Here is a 19,824-nt window from a genome sequence, read left to right on the forward strand (position 1 = left end):
GCTGGTTACACTGGCTCACTCAACCTGCAGCGCACTAATTATTACATCCTTGCTTTAAATACTTGCCTGAAATACGAACTTAATAATATTTTAAATAGGCAATACATGTTTGACACATTGAAAAGTCATTAATGTATTGCAATGCTTATTCCAATGAACGTAAATGATGATCGCTTAGACAAGACTTGAAATTACGAAATTTAATAATGATGCATTTCTAACTAGCCATGCGGTATATAGTATTATGTATATAGAAATATTTGAATGTCTTGCTAATCTACCGTAAGAGATGACTCACTGGTGAGAACGCTTGCATCTTAACCGATGATTACGGGTTCAAATCCAGGGAAGCACCACCGAATTTTCATGTGCTTAATTTGTGTTTATAATTCATCTTGAGCTTAGCGGTGAAGGAAAACATCGCCAGGAAACCTGCATTTGACTATTTTGAACGCACTTCTACTATATACATATGTATCAATCCAATCACATTGGAGCATCGTGGTGAATGCTCCAAACCATCTCCTCAAAGGGAGGGGAGGTCTTAGCCCAGCAGTGCGAAATATACAAGCTGTTAATATAAATGTTGCCGATTTAGATGGATTTCGTTGAAATAAAAATAAAACTTTTTTTTCGTTTGGCTATTCTCAGTGATATCCCGAGAGTTTGTTATAAAGTCATTCTTTCTGTAAAACTGAAATGATGTATTGTAAATATGTGTATGTATTATTATCAATACTTAATTTATAATCATGACGCCTGTCTTTGTTAAAGAGTTTTAGTTTTATGATTCAAGTAGATATTACATTATGTCCTTACAACGATCAGGAAAATGATGGAAAATTAATGAAACTATGCGGAATTTAAAATGTCTAACAAATATCTGACAAATGTTTTGGCTTAAAACTGATTTCTATATTACAATCATCATTGATTTGACCTTCGAAATAAGGAAGGTCATTGTTGAGTGATCCTTTATTTCTGACCAACATTGGCCATGATGGCTAAAGTTGGTCGACTATGCAACAACCTAAATCTGACACGACCAAACATAGTTTGGTGTGTGCTTTCCAAACTAAGGAATGTCATACTTCCAATTTCCAAAACTCCGAATATTATATGAATACTAAGAATATTTCAATAGAAAAACTGAATAGTTTTTACCATCGTTACCCGAGTCAATGGCCTCGGAACAGCGGCCTTAAACATTGAAGAAAATAAAGTAAGGCTACAAGTGTAAATAGGGTTACATAAAACACATTTTGTGCTTCAGGCGACACTAGAAATAACTTATGTAAATTCAACATACGGATGTTCATGGATGGAACAGCGCTTACAGCGCTTTATTATAATATAAATGCATGTTATTTGTAGGCGTGTGTGCATATAATTACAGGCTCGAGATTATATTTTAATGTTAATCGCCATTTTAATTTTATCGTCATTTTAAATTCCAAATATTGAGGTTTTCCAAAAACGGAGTTCTGTAGTCAAGTCAAGAATTAAAAGAAAAACATTTTTCTTTTTTAAAGTCGAAATAATAGATATTATTTCAGCCGATTATTTTTTTTTTTGCACAAAGAATCCTACTTCGAACGAATTCTCTATTAAGGACCCAACTTTGATTTTGTTAAAATAATGAATTCATAAATTAACGAAATTATATTTCGTTACTCTGTAGTGATGTTTTCAAGTGATCGCTATAACATACCACCTTAGGGCACCATTTAAAAAAAAATGTTAGAAATTAGTAGGATTCGTAAAAGTTTAACCGATCGGAATATATATAAATTCTTCATAAGGAAGGTCTGAATACTATTTTTACTTTTGCTGTAACATGCTGTTGCCAGCACAATTTCTAGATCGACCAATTATTCGCCATGACATACCACCACGTAAGTACCAAATAACATTTGATATTGTAATAACACATCATTTCTGATAAAGGCTTACAAGTTTGAAAATTAATTGCAACGCTTTACCGTCATTAAATAGATAACATTCTCAAAAGCATTATAATGTCTAAAGTAAAGTAAAGTATAATAGCTCAGAAATAGATATCACGCCGTGACTTATATTATTCACACTTGTAATGTTACAGTTTCCGATATTACAATACTGACAAATCTATGTTCAATAATATAATAGCTGATATTTAAATATGGAACCGAAATACCCCAGTTTTTAGAACACCTACAAAACTGTAAAATGGTTTGTAAAACAGAGCAAGCAACACAGATTTTTCATATACTCTATTATTACTTATGATTCATTTCGTGCTCAGAGAAAAACACAAAGTAACCTTCCCGTGTGTTTACCACTGTAAAGTCCAAATTTAGCTCTTTGATTTTTTAATTATTTTTAAAAAGTGTTTCTTAAGTAGTTTAGGATCACCCAAAGTCTTATCCCATTCATCGAGAAAAGGTTGTATATGTAATAGGTAGGTGAACGGACAAAATGGCAAATGGCCACCTGACGGTAAGTGGTTATCACCGCCCATATCCATTGACGCTGCAAGTAATTTTAATCGTTCCTTTCATTTCCAGTGCTTTACAAGCATTGGAACCTAAGTTATTATATTCCGTGTGCTTGTAGTTACACTGGCTCACTCAACCTTCAAATCGGAACATATAAGTATCAAGTATAGCGTCGCGGTAGAATATTTGAAGAGTGTGTAGTACCAAACCAATGAGCTTGCACAAAGTCAAACCATGAAGTATATAATATATAACATTAAACTATGAGCTACGGGATAAACAGCGTTTAACGTGGGTAAAATAGCGCGGACAGCTATAATTGTATTGCATTTTTTCTCAGAGTTATATAAATCCCATTCATTTGAGGCTCATTACAGCTAACTTAAACCTTTGATTATTTATATACAAAGTAAGAAAAATCGATAAGATTTGTATACCACCTAGTACGCGAACAGTATAATGGTTTTATTGAAATTATTTTAAGAAATGTATGAATTTTTATTTTTATGTATACTAAACGATACTATTGTTTGTTTTTTCTCACTTATAATTGAACGTTCAACGATCGTAATCATTCACTCTCACACTCAAAATTTACTTATATATTATGTGTATAGTGACGTATATATACTAATTTCATAAATTCAAAAGATTTTTAGGAATTTCGAGACCAAGGACAGACGAAGTGTATTGTCAAATGGTGTACATTAGTTCAGTTAGAATATAAAGGAATTTTCCGATACAAAGTTTCTTTAATATGTTTACGTTTTTAATTTTTTTTTTTACACCAGACCAATATTTTTAATATTAAATCTTTGTTAAATCACAATAATAGTAAATTGCAATCAAGAAACCTTTTTAATTTACTGCAAATCTACGGCTAGAGATCTTGAAAATAAGAGCATAATCAATTTTATATATGCAGTTATCGGCCCATACACTATTAATGTATAAGTAAGATATATACAATACGTGGATTAAAATTTATATAATTATTTATAAGTGATGTAGTATAAATTAGTAAGTAACCTGGAACTCAAACTATCTGTACCAAAATTCATCTAAATTGTTTAAGCAGTTTATGCGTGAAGAGACAACATAGTTACTTTCGCACTTATATTAGCTTAGATACACATACATATATACTATTTACATTGAGAACAGTTAAAATTTAATGAACATAGGTTTTTTTAAGTATTTGACTGTGATTTGAACAAACCGAAGATTCTTTCAATTCTGGAAAAGCAACAATAAATTTTCATGTAAATAATTTAAGACTATAATTCTATTCATAAAGGAAAATGTAGAAAAGTTTTGTAAGGAAAATGCATTTTTTATGTAAATCATTTAATTTAATTTCATTGCAATTAATACGAAACTGTCAATAATTGTTTCTTTACATTATTACGTTGACATTTCACGGAGCTGTGATCGTAGAAGCATTCCCGCAGTTACGAGAGATGTGGATCAGAGTTCAGAATAAAATTGAGTAAATTAAAAAAGTAACAGTCTGTAAATTACCCACTGCTGGGCTAAGGCCTCCTCTCCCATTAAGGAGAGGCTTTGGATCATATTCCATCACGCTGTTCCAATGCGGGTTGGTGGAATGCAGATGTGGCACAATTTCGATGAAATAAGATACATGCAGATTTCCTCACGATGTTTTCCTCCACATACATAGAGTGGTGCTTGCCTGGGTTTGAACCCGTAATCATCAGTGAAGATGCACGCGTTCTAACCACTGGGCCATCTCGGCTCAAAATTGAGTACCAGAGTGTTATTGTCAAAGCGAAAATATGCCCATTAGAATAACTTCTGACCTAATCTAACCTAACCAGTGTGACCCACTGAATATTATATAAATTATAGTAAATATCCCACTGCTGGGCTAATGTTTCTTACCTTTGAAGGTTTAGAGCTATTTCCAGCTGTTCCGATGTGGTTTGGTGGGAACATATGTAAACCAATTTAATTAAACCACATCACAATCACATGCTTTATTCCTCACAATGTTTTCCTTCACCGTCAAGCACGAAATGTCTTATAACAACAAATATTTTCTTTTCATTACTTTTCACAGTTAAATAAACTCGCAGTGTGTTAGTCGACTATATATTTTATCTGAAACGTATTAGATACTATGTTTTGGTATCATATTCCTATTGTATAGCAATAGAACTGAAACGTTTTTTTTTTAATTTTCATTCCTTTAGAAAAAGTTCTATTTTTAAATGTTATTGTTTTGTGTATGAATCAGGTATTTTCCTGCCAACCAGCAATACTCAGTATATTTGCGTTCCAGTTTAAATGGTGAGTCAGTGCATACGAAATAACATCTTAGCTCTCAAGATTGTTGGTTTGGCCATGCAATGGTTAATATTCCTTACAGCGTCTATGAGTGGTAGGCACTTATCATCAGATCGCCCATTAGAAAGTCCGTAACACATATATACCTGAGAAGTATATACATTATACATATATAAATTTGTAATGTATTTAATAAGTAGATCTACAATATGTGAATAGCACAGGGTTGGATTTTCTTCCAATTTAACTTGAAAACAGCTGATTTAAAAATCTACCCGACAAGACATTTTTTTCATGAAAGGGTTTTGGTTTAAATGAATGATTATAATGAGGACGTAACGGATTCATTCATTCATATTTTGTGAATGTAATGATCCGTCGATATAACCTACAAAATCTTCAGTTACGTCGAAACTCAATCAAAATCGTGTTTTTTTTTTAATTTTGGAAATAAAATTTCGTCAACAGTTGACGTTCCAAAGATATAGGTATAGTGCTAATCTTGTGTCTTCAGGTTAAAGACATAAAAAGGTTATTATTTTAATTTTTAATATTTTGGACGTGCACTAGTCGTACAAAACATAACATATGTATATCGAAGGCATACCTTACATCTAATAAAACTAAATATGTACTGCCAATTATACGATAACCTGGTGGTACGACTTTGTGCAAGCCCGTCTGGTTAGGTATACACATCAGTTATTCTACCACCAAATAACGCTACTCAGTATTGTTGTGTTCCGGTTTGAAGGGTGAGTGAGCCAGTATAACTACAGGGACAAGGGACATAACATCTTAGTTCCCAAGGTTGGTGGCGCTTTGACGATGTAAGGGATAGTTAATATTTCTTACAGCGTCATTGTCTATGGCTGATGCTGACCACTTACCATCAGGTGGCTGATATACTCGTTCGCCAACCTATACCATAAAAAAAAAACAATTCTTGATTATAGTATTTTTTTTATTTGCCTTAAAATAATTTAGCAATTAATACAAATGTTAACAGTATTATTTATGATACCTTAATACGTCTAACGAAGATAATATATTAAATCTATACATTATAAAGAAGTGTAAAAAAAAAGTAATTTGATAAACACTAATCGCTAATTAATTTTCTAAAGTAAGCACCTTATTACAGTTTTTTTATAAGCGATGAAAGCTCTACACAAGCGATGTAGTAGGTAATAGGTAAGTAAGTAGTATTTGTAACGAGACAGCAGACATTTGTAACTTTGCCGTTTCGTAAATTCAAATCGTTTGTAAAAAATACATTGGTAGAAAAAGCCTATTCGATACAAGATTTTATAAATGATAAAAAGCGTGGAGTTAATAACTTGACTTCCAAGCAGGATATATTAATTTAAATAATTGTATTTAACTAACATGAGTTTGTATTTTTTAAATGTTAAAAAAGAGTTAATACATAATTAGTTAAACTTAAGTTAATAATTAAAACTACTAAGTTTTTTGTCGGTTCTCCTCGGTAGAATCTGCTTTCCGAACCGGTGGTAGCTTCACTTAATTGTAATTGAAACGATTCAAAAGTGCTTGTAAAAGCCTACTTGAATAAAGTTTATTTTGATTTGATTTGATTTGAATGATATATTATCTTAGTTACAATTTCTATGGAATTAGTAATGCAAAAGCTTTTACCTAATATATAAACATAAATATTCCATCGAAATTGAAAAACAAATTTCTATCATTATCCTTATTAGAAGAATTTATAGTATGTTTTTTATTATTTATATCATGCTTTAAATGCCATAGGCAATGGCGCTGTAAGTAATATTAAACTTTCCTTACAATGCGCCACCAATATTGGTATCCGAGGTGTGCTTTATGCCTGTTGTTACACTGGTTCATTCATCCTCATATACGTGACATAGAATTATACTGCCATTTCTTTAAGATGTGGATTGTAGGTATGTTATAAGTATTAGGTATAAAATAAATACCAATTGAGAAGACATAGTTTTTTTTAATTTAATTAAATTTACTACTAAGTGCTTTAGAACTGTTTATTATTACATTAATATAATTGTTTATTATTAATACTTGGAATGAAGTGAGCTGAAATGGCCCAGTGGATAGAACGCGTGGCAGGCAAGCACCACAACATATATGTGCTTAATTTGAATTTATAATTCAATAATAAATTTATTTATTTTTACTAACACTATATGGATGTATGTAAATTATGGTCTGAAATAAATGATTATTATTTATTATTATTATAATTCATCTCGTGCTCGTCGATGAAGGAAAACATCGTGAGGAAACCTGGTTGTGTCTAATTTCATCGAAATTCTGCCACATGTGCATTCCACCAACCCGAATTGGAACAGCGTGGTGGAATATGTTCCAAACCCTCTCCTTAATGGAAGAGGAGGCCTTAGCCCAGCATTGGGTAATTTACAGGCTGTTACCTGTTTTACTTTAAGTGAAGCTTTAGGGCCTTAGTTATAAATTACACTAATAAATAATTGTTTCAATGTCACATGTCCATACTTGTATATATCATAAAACCTCCTATATTCTGCCACAGAGCAGCAATACTGAATACTATTATGTTCTAGTATCAACGGTGAGTGAGCCAGTGTATAAAATGGTAGTTTCCATGGTTGTTGGCAAATATTCCGTGGAAGGGGTGATTAAATTCACTATAGTGCCCATCAGTTAGTCCCTTTGTCAATCTATTTAACTATGTGATATGAATAATTAAATAAACATATAAAATGTATCGGAAAAAGATAGCAAAAGGCAAAAATGCCTCGGTATTTATTTAAGAATTTCTGTGGTATATTTGGACCCTGTAATTCTACTGATATGTACTGGTGGAGTAAAGCATTGGTGGGTGATTTAGCTCGTGTTACAGAAGTAATGAAATGATAACCTCTGATATTTGATAAGAACGCTTTGATGGTATCTGGAAAGACTTGAGCATTAAAAGCTTTTTTAAATTAGTGAATTTTCTACGATTCAGCTGAATATATCAGTATCTAAAGCGAGTCTGTGGTTAGGTAGCTATTGAAGAAAAAACCGTATACGACTTTGATAATTTCCAAAAACAAGAAAATTTTAGATTTATTTTTATGTTACCAACCGAACGCGAACACAACAATACGATTTTAGCACATAGCATTCCAATAAAATTGATACATTTCGTTCTAAATTCAAACAGTACAGATCCACACAAACGTATGGACCCTTTGAAAAAACTAAAGACAATGCACCCGCCGCAAAAAACGATCCGCATAAAATATCGCCTCACGTACGACGCAACGAATAAAGCCTTATGCAAACTTAGGCCACACCCCCGCGACCACGCCCACGTCATCGTGCCCCGTCTCGCTCGCACGCCAACATAACCATATCTCTCTCTCGCACAGATGCACAACGCCTACGCGTTTTCAGCGCACAGTTTTTAGTTGTCGTAAAGACATCGCGCGGATCCGTCGCCTCTAGAAAACATCGGGCGACAAAAAAACGTCGCAAAAAAATTAACCGGCGCTTTTTCATGTGGTTTTTTGGTCGCCGATAACGCTATCAACTATAGTAATGACATGTAATAGTGACGCGAGTGCTTCTATCTTGCTCGCACTAGCCTTTTTTTGACTGGTGTTTTTTAGTGATGTGCGTGTAGTGTCCGTGTTGTTTTGTATTGTGAAGGTAATTATCGATAATCGATACGGTAATGAATCGTAAGTCGACTCTAGATGTCGTTTGTGCGTGTACGAGTTTAGATATTCATCTAAGGATATTTTAGATTGTATTATATACTTGTTTAGGAGCCTTGACTACATTAGTAACGCATAGTTAACCATCGCTAGATTTACTGTTGCATACGGTTAAACATAAGCTCAATCTAAATCTATTTCAATTGATAAAAGGATAGTTCAAGTATGCTCTAAGTAAATCGAAATTTGAAGCCTTGCGTCAGTAAAGATCGAACCTACAACCGTTTCGGAATGTGGATTCGACTGAACAATCGGAAACTGAATAGTATGCCAATCTTATTCTAGTACATATAGCTATTAATAATAATAATAATCATTTAATTGAATATAACTCACATTTTAAGCCTATATATTTAATTGTAATGACATTTGTGACACCATAATTTTGTAAAACGTCAAGTTTGACATATAAATATCAGTTTTTTTTTTGTTATAAGTAACATTACTTAAAGTTAAACTTATATTATTGTAATAGGTTAATTTTTAATATCCCAGAAAGCTTTCAAAATGGTTCTGTTGCCAAATTAAGAAAAAAATGTTAAGGAACGCTTGTGTGCGAAAGGTTATACAATTAGTGAGTTTATGATTGATATCACACCTTGGGGATGAAACGATCGTCGCCTAGTTATTATGTGTTTAATTAATTTGACAAAATGAGCTGCTGAGTTTCTTTCGCCGGTTCATCTCAGGTGGTATTTTCGAACCAGTGGTATTAAATTTGACTATTAGTAAGTGTAATGCTTCCATATTGAATATATAAATTTGAGTTTGAGTTTTGAGTTTAATAAAATTCCGTAAATTAAATTTTCCACTGGTAGGTTAAACAAATAGGACTATTTAGAAGAAAGTAATTTAAAGAGTAAATTAATTCAATTGATTAATTAAAAGCAGAAGACAATAATTGTCTATGTTTAAATAGCCGAATAGCTAATTACAAATAATACAAGCACAGCTGAGTATAAATAAAATAATAATAAAGGTATATATCTATCATTGATTAGGTAATAATTATTGCACACATACATATGTAAAAGAGCGTCACTCTATTGAAAGCTCAAAAGTAGATGTTTATCTAAAATATATCTTTCAAATAATAATTTAAAAAAAATGTCTGTTTATTAATTACTTAAAAAATATTGTAAAGTATATCATAATGGATATTGATATCTGTATGTATTTTCAATACGATAATCCCTTTATTAATTTCATAGAGTAAGTGTATGAAAATAATTTATATCTGCACATACATACAATGTTTTATACAATTCCAAGTCAAAATATTTATTTAATATAGCAACACTATTGAATTTCAAATATTTATCACTGGTTAGAAATAAATATTTTAATAATCGAACGTAGGTATGACCGATTCAATATCAGTACTAATATAGGAACTTGGTACCTCGCTCTTAAAATGTAAGTAACCGACTAATGTTGATACGCTATTATGATGCTTGTTTACTTAAAATGTTATATTAATTATAGTCAAAGCAGGGCCGTATTTAGGGGAGGGCAACCGGGGCAACTGCCCTGGGGCCTCCACATTAGTAGGGGCCACAGTTTTCAGCAAGTTAACAAATACCGAGATATAGTCAAATTATAATAATGTTATTATTTAATATTTTAAAAGTTACCGATACAAGTAAATAAATCATAGCTTACTGATTGAAATTAAAAAGTAATTAATTCATGATAATATAATTATTAGGTTGTTCACGCTTCTGTTTGTCTAGGGCCCCCACTGCTTTGTGGCCCGGGGGCCTCCAGACCTTTAAAAGTAAAGTCTTATACGTCAAAAAGTCATTCTGACGTATCAGGATCGTGTTCTTAGTGCGGAGTTATGATCTTTTCGATTAGATCTACTTATCCAAGTTATTACACGTTACATAATATTAGGTAACGAAATATTGCAAAGCGAATTATTACTTTTCAATATTACTTAAATATCAGTTAGAAGATAAAACGAATCAAACAAGTGAAACAAAGTAATACCAAGGAGTGGTATCTAAATCGAAATTTATGGTTTCTATGATTATAATCAGCCTGTATCAGTCCACTGGTGGACATAGGCCTTTCCCAAGGCGCGCATTGAGCCCATCTTAAGCTCTTTTCATTGACTATCTATCAGCCACCTTCCATACATTATTGCTCCACCTTAACACAGGGTGTCCGACAATACATTTGCCAGTTCGCGGTGTCCACACTAGAACCGTTTCAGCCCAACGGCTATCGATTCTTCTATCAACCTATCGACTGTTCCAATAGGTGGAATTATCAAAATCATTCCTCAATGTCAGTTGTTCTTCAGTTCTGAGCAGAATTGACGAAATAAACTCAACAAGATTAATAACTAAAATAATTATACCTCATTTTTATTTCAGTATATCTATAAGCTGTGAGTCCGTTTTATATCTATTATGGTCTCTGAACTTAGTCCAAACTAGCTTTATTACCAATCCTACTAGTTATCTTTCTATCTTTCTAAATCTGTTTTAAAAAAATGACTGCTATTTTAAATTTTTCTGAGCTTTCTTTTTGTTGATTAATATTTAACCCCTTATTAACGCTTGGTTATTAAATAATAATATATAAAATCAGTTACCCTGAATAGTTCTATTTCATGCAGGATAAATGATTATTTTTATAGTAATTAAAATGGCGAATAGGAGCAACTATTTACATTTTTGCCATTACAATCAGTATTACGACTACAGTAATATCAAAATGATATATTGGTGTTAGTTTGTACTTAATTTAACGCAGCAGTATATGAGTCCACTTGAATAGAGGATTTCTCTCTTTCTTTCTTCAATGATTAACCCTTTGAATGAGCAAGACAAAACACTGTTCAAGTAATGAAAACAATATTTATTAAAACCTAATATTTCTTAAAGAATTCTTTTGTTTAAGCGCGAGTCTTTATTGCGATAGTTAATTTATTGACAAAAATTAAAGGTAATATCGTTGAAAAGGAAGAACGGCATAAGCGTCAAAATGTTGCTATTTGGAAATTAAGTTTAATGTTAAATAAATACACCCCATTTTCCAATTTTACCATTTTGACGGAATACAATAGTTTTTCGCCTCATTTTTTTTTAGTTAATATTTAATACTATTTAAAAGGTAGGTTGCATTTTAATGATACTACAAAAACATGACATACGAATTAGTATAATATTTGTACAAAGTATTAATTTATCGAATCAATTAAGCGCTATTTAAACAACAAAAACGCCATTGTGGTTAATGAATGCATAAACCATGGGATTAACCATGAAAAAGTTTGTATTAATGAGGAAACACTTTAAGTCGCAGTTACTTCGATAATGAAAGTGTATTTTTAATTTGAATGTAACATTACAAATATTAGTATAACCTTATAGCCCAACCGATTATAGGCTGTTACTTGTGAGTAAACGCTTCAGGCTATTATTAAGTATGCAACATATTTATTTATAAACATGTGTTTAAAGATATAGCTAGGATATAAGATAACCCAAAGATGATTATATTATATAATTAAAAAATATCGTTATTAGCAAATAAATAAAGAATCGGTACGGTCCGAATTATATTAACCTGGCATGTTTTTTAGCTCCATAGCCGTAAAAACAATCGTATATCCTATCTAAAACCGAAGTCGAATTCTACATTATTATAATTTTTTAATTATAAATAAGTGCGGTCCATTTTAATTAACCTGGGATGTTTAGAAGCTCTATAACCGTGAACAAAACTAACAAACCCGATATAAAATTCTATCTTTAACTGAAATCGAATCCAAAAAAGATATTATTAATTTTAAATAGTCTTATAGATTTTTTAAGACCATTTTTTAATTGATTATACTTAATACTAAGAATTAAAGCTCAATAATCTAAAAATGAAAATGTACTTTTTTCAGTTTAAAATTTCCAAATAATCTATATATTATAGAAACTGAAACTATCCGAAACAGATTTTTTACGGATTCAGATTCAGACACTTTTACGGATACAAAAACAATCGATATACCTATCCTAAACCGGTACAATACTTTACATCCGTATTCAAATCCAGAACCAAAATGACTACACTTAGGAAACTTTATAAATAAAATTTAACCGACGATTACAGTTTAAAATCGACTATTAATTTTTTAAGTAATATAATTATGCGGATGCACTATTAGCGAATGTTTAGACCAGCAGTGGGATTATCACAGCGTTGACTTTTCATTAGAAAGCTCTGTTAGTAGTTAGAATTACATTTACAGAAATAATTAAACACATAATAACACAACCGTCAATGTATCACCGTAATAACCAATATGATATATGTAATTACACTGGCTCACTAAATTTTTTTGTCGACACACAGCAACACAAAGTTTAGTGTATTACATAATTGCACTCAACTTATACGATATACATACAATATTATTAGCGGCCCGCCCGGCTTCGCACGATACTAAATCTTCTATAGAATATGTTTAGTAATTAAATCACATTAGAAACTTCTAAAATTGTCAGCGTTTCTTTACTACATTTTCCATATATTATATACAAAAACCATCCACTCAAATCACTCTATCTTTGAAAAATAAACGAATCAAAATCCGTTGCTTAATTTTAAAGATCTAAGCACACATAGGGACGCAAGATTACGCAGGACGATTGTGAAATGCTAAAGAGTATTAAGCGACAATGTTTCTACTAATAATAATATTTAAGGATCTAAATAGCGTAATAAAGGAGGTTTTATATCAAGAGTGAAATTGTAAGTGTGTTTATTGGATACTGCAGCTGGTAAAACGTTTAAGCAACATTGTCACTAAGTATCTGTTGCACTAAGCCCCTTATTAGTTCAATTATTTTTATGACTTTATGTTATACAGCGTGTTCGGCATTTCCTATAATAAAATAATGTCGAACAACATTTCATGGAGTTTAGATTTTTAAGTATTTTAATGATATTTTTAATTGATACAGTAATGAAAATTAAAATTTAAAAGCGATAATATTGGACGTGATTGTATTATGAAAGTATTTATATTGGATGTAATTTTTAACGCGAATTTTAAATTTGGAATGACTTTTATTTTTAATCTATTCTTTTTGTTTTTTTTTATGACAATGCAAAGACGTGAACATCTACATTATACACTGATTCGTTTATATCGGGGGTAAGCAAAAAAGCGCTATCTAGTTCTTTCACAGATAAATTATCCAGCGTGTTAATAAGCATTATGTACAATTATCTAGTCAAAATCCAAGATTTCATGTCACAGATATGCAAGAATTAACATTCGATATTCAAATTTAAAAAAAAATACACTTACATGTAAACGCGAATGTTCTATTTTTAAATTGTTTATCGAAGCGTTTTAATCAGCTTAATTGCTATACTCAAGCGAGCAATACCTATGATTTCATTTGCACAGACTTTGCACAAACTGTGCCTGCGGTTTTATTTATTATTAGGTATTGGTTGTCACGTGTCAGGACAAAAGTAGCCTATGTCCTTTCTTGGAGTCGAAGTTTGCTTCATAACAAATGTCATCAAATTCGGTTCAGCGGTTTGATTGAAAGAGCAGAGACAGACAGAGTTACATTGACTTTTATAGTATTAATATAGATTTTTTTTGAACAATGGTATTGTGTTACTTAAGTTATTATTACGAAGATTTTGAATAACAACATTAAATGTCTTACTTGGAAACAGACGACTCGATATGCATTTACTAATACATTTTATGGAAGGTAAGAATTTCAATATTAAAATTTTAAAAAACGTTGATAGATGAAACTGTATGTTTTAGCAAATTATTACTATAATAACCTATATACTAGTAAAATAAATATAGTATGCGTATTCGTATATTTAGAGAATGAAATGATCGAATGTATTTTTTTTTTTGAAATAGTTTGGCGGACGAGCTTGTAGTCCACCTGACGGTAAGTAGTCACCATGATCTCATCACCCATAGACAATGACGCTGTAAGAAATATTAACTATTCCTTACATCGTCAATGCGCCACCAACCTTGGGAACTTAGATGTTATGTCCCTTGTGCCTGTAGTTACTGGCCTTCAAATCGGAACACAGCAATATTGCGTACTGTTGTTTAGCGGTAGAATATATCGAATAAAATTAAAATTACCATTAAACATTCTATTTTTAAATAAAATTTTCGCTGAGTTTCATTCGCCGGTTCTTTGACAGAAAAAGAATAGTGCCCCTTATTTGAATTTAAATTCCTTTTTTTTATCAAAATCAAAATATACTTTATTCAAATGAACTTTTACAAGTAATTTTGAAAACTATATTAAGTTGATTTTTCAATTCGGAATATAGATTTTACCGATCGAACCGCCAAGAAAATCAGTAGTTAAAACTACATATAAAATACAACTACAATTAATTTTATGTATATAATATTACCTGACTGGAGGTATATATAAAAGAGAAATACCACTTCAATTCATCATAAAATGTCAGAAACGTGAATTTTGACAGGAAGGTTCCTTATGGGGTGTAAATCTGCTAACAATTTTACGAAACTTCCCCATAAGGGTTAAAACGGGGTTGGAAACTGTATGAAAGTTCTATTTTTTTAAGTTGAATTGAAATTCATAATGTATGTTCTATACATGGTGTGGAGGTGTATTATTAATGTATCTTTAGTAATCCACCCCTTTTTGGGGTTAAAAAAAATTAGTAAAAGATAATTTATTTTAACACGTTCTATAATATTTGTCTAAGTATGAAGATATTGTTTATAAAACAATATAAATAGCTTATAAATCATAAAATCATCAATTGAAATATATTACTCCGTCAAACGTAATATTTTTCTCGCGGCATGTATTTATGGTGAGTTGTTTCGTTTAATTTTTATTATTTATTGCGCGGCTAAGTACCGACTAATTGGAATATTCGCGCAATTGTCTGTTTTAATTATCAACGATTTATAATTTCGGCGATGTTTTTATATGAAATGATACATATAATGAAACTGAAACAAATAATGTCTTAGTGTATGAATGTATGTAATGTTTTTTTTCTTTATCTGTACGTTTCCTCACCGTATTGTATACTATTTACTTAAATATAATATCTTATATATATGTAAATTTCCCAATTATAATTATAAATAGACCAAGAAAACGATGGATGGATTGTGTAAGACGATATGGTTAGAAAGAAAGTTACTTGTGAGATGACGTCTGACAGAGAAGTATGGAAGGAGAAGACATGCTGCGCCGACCCCAAATGAAATTGGGAAAAGAGCAGGATAGTGATGATGATATATGTAAATTTCCCATTGCTGAGGTTATTTCCCTTCTTCCTTTGAATTATTAACACAAACCAAGCACTTGAAAATGCAGTATGTGTCAAAGTCTTATCAGCACATAAATCAAAATCTTGATAAATTCAATGTTGAATCATTGATTGAGAATAATCTACTATTATTGAGTAGCACGTGAGTATGTGATATATTTCATAGAAAAATTATATGTTAGAAAAAAACAGAAATAGGGAAAATTTAAAATTTGTTGAGGCTGGATAGGCTATGTTTATTTCTATTTCTGCTTCCCAAAACATTTAGCTAAACTTCGTAATGTAGTATTCACATTTGAATACCCACACAAGTGATACCATCGTGATATATCCAGTGGAATAACATGGGATCCCTTAGCGTGTCACCCCGACGGTCGGTCTGTATCTCCACGGTGTCCTTCTTGGGATATTCAGGGTACTTAGAATCTTTTTCAATACCTTCGCCTTCAAATGTCTTAAGCTATATCAGCTTACGATATTTATGATATTTTATTAAAAGGTGGAAATACATCGTTGATTTCATCGATAAATACGCCGCGTGATTCCCTTTCCCTGTGCCCTGTACTCGAGAAAAGAATAGATTCGTTGGGTAACATCTCGGCCCGAACTGTTTTTTTAGACGTCAAACAAAGTTATTAAAGAAATTCAATAAATCTATATTCTGCTAAAGTAAGACAATAATATTAAATGTTCGAAGGCAAGAATAAATGTTCAAAGTTTAACAAAAAAAGTCTATCACTATATTAAATCTATGTAGCGATAAGGGTACCATACTCCTCTTTTATTTAAAATCAAATCAAATCAATTTTATTCAAGTAAACTTCACAATGAAGCGTTTTTGAATCGGCATAGTTGCTCGCATAGTTGCTCTTTTTAAATAAACAAATTTACAATGCTGATGTAAATATGCAATTTACAGTAATTAGTGTCCTATGATGGAACCCGACCCTAACACCAGGCGTTTCTTTCTAAAAAGTACTCTTTTAATGAATAATATAAATTTAGACTGGATCCATGTTGTATTTATTTATTTTCTCTCAGAATTTATAAAGTAAAGTAAAACTAATCTAAGACATTATTCCGCAACGATTTCGCAGCTTATACAAATTTCAAGTCATATTATTTACTTTTGGACCTTGAAAGCAATTCACTTAAAGAAATATCCCACTGAGTTTCGTTCGTCCGTTCTTCTCAGACCCGAGGTGTCAATTTCCGAACCAGTGGTAGATTTTTGACAATCAATAAACAAATGTATCACTTCCAGATTTAATTAAACAAAAAACATTTTGACTTTGACTAGCTATCTATATTATTAATATTATAAATGTGAAAGTAACTCTGTCTGTATGTCGCTCCTTCACAATCAAACCGCTGAACGGAATTTGATGAAATTTGGTATGAAGCAAACTTGAACTCCAAAGAAAAACATAAGCTACTTTTTTGCGTAATACATGTCAACCAACAACCTATAATGTGAACGCAACCTCGGGCGACTACTAGTATTGAATAAAGATGATAGAGTTTGAATTTACCTTAAATATTTATCAAACAATTTTTAATGATAGGTTTTAAAAGACATAACAATTGATAAAGCTGGTGTTGCTTCTGTGTTAGTAATTCGATCGTAACGTCTTTTAACTGTAGGACTATTCTGTAACAAGAAACTCGTATCTCACCTCAGAAGACGAATGTGATAAGTCAGATTGTGATATGCGACGTTGATTGTAAGAACTAGCGCGCACTGCTAAGTTTTGTCACGGTGACTCTTTCGTCACTCTTGTCGAGTCGACGAATATGTATGGAGGTGCGCGCACTTTACGACGTGACAATTTGGTGACATTTGTGTCTGCATCTGTACATATTCACGGTTTTTACAAGAGTTACGAAACAGTCACCGTGACAAAAGTTACCAGTGCGCGATAGTGCTAATAATTAGCAAATTTTGACACTGTAAATCAGCTGTCAACATTTCGGGAGTGAGTTATGATGTGTGATTACTTAGATAATTCTGCTGCTTTTAAAAGATTAACAATAATGCAAAAAGTTAGATTCAAGCATAAGCCCTAATAACAAGCAAATAACAAAAGGAAATCTATTGACTACGAGGATGAAAAGGAAACGAAATGTTTTGTCCTTGTTTATTTCTATACATATATGTATGTGTCTCTCTTTTTAATGGACGCCATTCTTCAATTAATAGCGTGTGACATATTCTATAATAACTATAATCGAATAACATTTCATGAAGCGTTAAATTTGACTGTTTTTATTTCGAATAATAATTACGTTTAACTTATAACCGTTTTACCGTTCATTTAAATATTCATGTTTTTTTAACAGAATTAATACAGTTAATTCATAATTAATTAAGCATAACAGATAAAAAATATAGTATTCAGATCGATTAAGTTTTATTAAATTAAAATTAAAAAAAGTCATTAAAATTAATTATAAATAAATAATTACAAATTGAGACGAAAGCTTGTTGAAAATTGGAAACTATTTTACGTACATACTCAAATCATATCAGAAAGGGAAAAAAGCGTAAGCGCCATATGGCGCTTTTGGAAAATGAGTTTTAAAGTTGTTACAGAAAATCTCATTTATCATAAGAACAAAATTTTACTTAAGCGTTTCTTAATTGCCAACATTACTATATAAACTTTCAAAATATATTCTATCTGTAATGTAATGATAAATTTTCCATCAGACTGATTGATACTGTTCATTAAAACGAACTCTACAACATAATATGATTTTATATGCATTTTAGGGATATATTAAATGCTTTTATGACATAGAAAAATATTAACTTATCGATTGAAGGATCTATGAGATTCAATATAAGGATGAAACACAAAAAAAGCAAACTGTTCTTAAAAAATATTTTACTGGTGGTAGAGCTTTGTGTAAGCCCGACTGGGTAGGTACCACCCACTCAACAGTTATTCTACCACCAAATACCTACCTTCAAACCGGAACACAACAATACTGAGTAGTATTGTTGTGTTCCGGTTTGAAGGGTGAGTGAGACAGTATAACTAGCTAACAAGGGACATAACATTTTAGTTCCCAAGGTTGGTGGCACATTGACGATGTAAGGAAGAGTTAATATTTCTTACAGCGTCATTGTCTTGACCACCTTGGACCAAACTTCTTACAGATCAAGAATAAGAACATCGTAAAATTATGGTAAAATATTCCACCGTGATATATTAATTAATAGACTTCATCATAAGCCCGGCCAATCAGGAGCGTTTTGTGTCACGTGACAAACGTTTAAAAAATGCATTTTTATTTATGAATTTTTGAATAGATTACGTAGTATTTTATAGAAGTACTTATATAATATAATTGACACTTTATTTTTCGCATTGTCAAATAGCCTATTCCAGCAGACAAAAAGGAAAATTTTAGTACCCGGTAGATAGACTTAGGTAAAAGTCTAATACTCGGCATTTGATGCTATCAACGGTTTCAATCAATCTTTCAACCTTATTGTTATTAATTATAAATCGTAAATGTTTTACACGTGTACGGTTTGCGTCAGAGATTATAATATATATTAATATATAATATATATATATAGTATTATATGTAAAATATTCAAAGTGTCTTATTTAAAAAATAAGACAAATATACATACATCGCGTTCGATTATCATTATATAGTGTAAAACAAAGTCACTTACCGCTGTCTGTCCCTATTTATGCTGAAGGTGAAGAAGGCGGTTCGCTATTTTTTTTATGGTATAGGTTGGCGGACGAGCATATGGGCCACCTGATGGTAAGTGGTCACCATCATCCATGGACAATGACGCTGTACGAAATATTAACTATTTCTTACATCGTCAATGTGCCACCAACCTTGGGAACTAAGATGTCATGTCCCTTGTGCCTGTAGTTACACTGGCTCACTCGCTCTTCAAACCGGAACACAACAATACTGAGTACTGTTATTTGGCGGTAGAA

General features: G+C 31.5%; 1 protein-coding gene across 5 annotated transcripts in view; it reads left to right on the plus strand.

Moving 5' to 3' along the window:
• Positions 1-8,230: 8,230 nt before the first annotated feature.
• LOC124540443 (zinc finger protein rotund-like) overlaps positions 8,231-19,824 on the plus strand; it is a 199,131-nt gene continuing 187,537 nt past the window's right edge. For all 5 annotated transcript variants that reach the window (XM_047118010.1, XM_047118013.1, XM_047118014.1 and 2 more), the window contains exon 1: positions 8,231-8,462. The gene's annotated coding sequence lies outside the window, so the exon portion shown is untranslated. The remainder of the gene's footprint in view (positions 8,463-19,824) is intronic.

Source organism: Vanessa cardui, chromosome 25 (assembly GCF_905220365.1).
Source record: "Vanessa cardui chromosome 25, ilVanCard2.1, whole genome shotgun sequence".
In the NCBI taxonomy this organism is placed as follows: domain Eukaryota; kingdom Metazoa; phylum Arthropoda; class Insecta; order Lepidoptera; family Nymphalidae; genus Vanessa; species Vanessa cardui.